The sequence below is a fragment of the Geospiza fortis genome, unplaced genomic scaffold (genome assembly GCF_000277835.1).
Source record: "Geospiza fortis unplaced genomic scaffold, GeoFor_1.0 scaffold37, whole genome shotgun sequence".
In the NCBI taxonomy this organism is placed as follows: domain Eukaryota; kingdom Metazoa; phylum Chordata; class Aves; order Passeriformes; family Thraupidae; genus Geospiza; species Geospiza fortis.
Genome location: NW_005054449.1, coordinates 1688907 through 1692044, shown reverse-complemented (window position 1 = coordinate 1692044; position 3138 = coordinate 1688907). Strand labels below are relative to the sequence as shown.

The 3138-nt window shown below is 54.4% G+C and overlaps 1 protein-coding gene across 1 annotated transcript in view; it reads right to left on the bottom strand.

Annotated features, from left to right (window-relative positions):
* TP73 (tumor protein p73) overlaps positions 1 to 3138 on the bottom strand; it is a 37568-nt gene that overhangs the window by 23549 nt on the left and 10881 nt on the right. The gene's annotated exons all lie outside the window — the stretch shown is intronic.

The following is a 3138-nucleotide window of genomic DNA, read 5'->3' as shown; positions in this document are numbered from 1 at the left end:
CAATCCCCAAATTGCTCAGGGGATGGGCTTTTTTTTTCCCCAGAAATCTGCAATTCCCGGGTTTTTCCCCCAGAAATCTGCAATTCCTGAATTGCTCAGGGGATGGGTTTTCCCCCCCGAAATCTGCAATTCCCAGTTTGTTTGGTTTTTTTTCCCCAGAAATCTGCAATTCCTGCGTTTTTTCCCCTAGAAATCTGCAATTCCCAGGTTGGTTTTTCCCCCAGAAATCTGCAATTCCTGAATCGCTCTCACCCTGCAGCCGCAGAGGCTGTGGCAGTGCTGGTGACCATGCACAGTGTCGGGTGCATTGCCATGTGTCACCCTGGCTCCTGGCATCGCAGCAGGGACACAATCCCTCTGGATTGCTCTTGTCCCTGTCCCCAGCACCTCTGGGAAGCCAAGAGCTATGAAGCAGCTGTGGGCACAGCCAGCAGGCTCAGCCTTCTCCAAAGGGCTGCAAGGCTCACGGCTCAGGAATCAGGAAACGTGTTTTAACTTGGGATCCCAACCTCACCCAGCCCTCTTCGATGTGGAATGGTTTAAAGGCAATCATCCTTCTCCAGGGAAGTTCTCCTGTTGCCTGCATCTCTCACAAGGTCGTTGGAGCCTGTGACTAACTGGAGGAATGCTGAACAAGATCTGGCTTGCTTTTACGCATCCAGCCATTTTCTCCCCTAAAATATGCACCTAAATCCCTCTATTCCTCCTCACAGCTCTATAAATAGCCCAGCCAAAGACAAGCCAAGCTCTCCTTAATCCAGGCTTCATCTGGAGAAAAAAACTTATGAGAAACTCTGGCAAAACAGGCACGTTAGGAAAGCTCTTGCCATCCAACTGGGAAATGCAGCTGCTGCGGGGACTGCAGGCAGGGCAGAGCCCCTGAGGTGGCACAGGCAAAGCTGAGGGATCAGCCAGGAGAACAGCAGCAAGGGAAAAGGGATTGCTGCTGGATGGGGCTGCTCAGAGCCCAGCTGATCCAGGAGCATCAGGGCTGAGCTGTTTTGTTCCCATCCTGAGGCAGGAGCGTTCATGGCTGAAGCCTGTGGCTGTGAATGGGCAGGTGAATGGGGACCTGCCACAGAAGGGAGCATCCCGAGCTCTGTGTGGGAGAAAGCCTTCCCTTAGGAAGCATGGTGAGATGTGAGACCCAGGGTGTCACCTCTGCCAGGCTGGGCTGCCTTAGCACAGAGCAGGAGGCAGCACCCTGAGTGCCCCCAGACTTTGGGAATCTGCTGGTGGAGAGACCCAGAATCAGGTGCGTGGGCAAAACCCCAGACTTGCTGCTCAAAATTGATGCAAAACCCCAGACTTTCTGCTCAAAATTGATGAAATTGTGGAAACGTTCCCCTAAAAGACGCATTGAAGGCAGGAGTGTTTGTGTGTGTAAATATGTACATACACACACAGGGATAATTATTCTCACAACTGCAGCAACCACCTCCCATGGAACAGCCCCAACAATGGGACACACGGGCTTGGTACCAACACACTTAAGGTAAAACCAGGAATGAAGGGATTTCTTTCTATTTCCAACTCCCCCTGTGCCTGTGCTGGATGGTTCTGAATCCCAGGGAGAGACACAAACCCTTTTCCCTAAGGAAACAATCTCAGTGCTTGAGCACAGGGCTGGAAATGCATTACCTGCAGCACAGGTACAGCTTCACCTGCCCTGCCCTCGCAGGGATCTCCACTCAGGGAGAGGAAGCCTGCCTGGTGAGGCAGGTGAGCAGTGTGGGCTCAGCTGGGATGACAAAGTGGTGCTGGAGGTGTCCAGCACCTCCAGGTGCTCCTTGCATGGATGCTCAGGCTGACCTGTGCACACAGAGCTAAGGGATCCTACACCCCCAGCACCTGAGCTTTAAATCCACCTTGGGTGTGATTTATGGATGGATGCTCTAGGTCACCTGTGCACACAGAGCTAAGGAACCCTGCACCCCCAGCACCTGAGCTTTAAATCCCACCTTGGGTGTGATTTATGGATGGATGCTCAGGCTGACATGGGCACACAGAGCTAAGGGACCCTGCACCCCCAGCACCCGAGGTTTAAATCCCACCTTGGGCTCTGCAAGAGGCAGATGGGGCAAAGCAAGAGCAGCAGCGACTGCCTGCCGAGGCTGCAGCATCCTGCACCAACACAGGGCTGGAGCAGCTCCAGGTCCTCCAGCAGCTGCAGGACAGGGACAGGAGTGCACTGGGACAACTCCTGGAGCATCCAGCACCCAGGCAGAGCCAGATCAGGTATCTCAGAAGTGAAGGATAACTCAAAGAAGAGCATCAAAGCAAAGCAAGCAGCACCTACCGTGGTGTAATGCTGCATCGGGTCGCTGATGTAGAGCATTTTAGTTGTCTCGGGGCTCACGGAGCGCGGGGCAGGCTCCTGCCACGGGACTCATGGGGTCGCTGGCCACCCGTCCGTGTGCCGCCGTCTGTTGGCTTTTTTTTTTTTGCTTTTTTCATCTCCCTTAGTTCTGTCAACTCGCTGCATCCAACAACAAAACGGGGCCCACCCCTTCTGTCCCTCATGACTATTCATTAAAGCACAGGGCAGGCCCCAGCTTGCCCAGTGATGGACTGGGCGATACCAACCATTCCCGCTGCAGGGAGAGCAGGGGTCCAGCTCCACCACCAAACCTGCCTGGATCCCGCTCCCCAAAGCTCCCCAAAGCTTCTTCCAGCCACACGGGGCCGGAGACCTGCTGGGCTGGCAGCTGTCACCAGCACAATGAGGTGCCCACCCTGGCACTGAGCAGGCAGGGCTCTCTCTACGAGAGTTCTGTGTGTGGGAGATGTGGAGCTGTCTTTGGATGGATGGATGGATGGATGGATGGATGGATGGATGGATGGATGGATGGATGAATGGATGGATGGATGGATGGATGGATGGATGGATGGATGGATGGGTGGATGGGTGGATGGGTGGATGGATGGAGGGATGGACGTTTGGATGGATGGATGGATGGATGAATCGAGGGATGAATGGAGGGATAGAGGGACAGATGGATGGATGGATGGACGGATGGATGGATGATCTAGAGCGACAGACAGCAATAGTTAGGGGTAGATGCCTGACAGAGCACTGGGGTGACCTGCTCAGTGCCACCAAGCACCAGCACCACTGATGTGGCACCGATGTGTGCC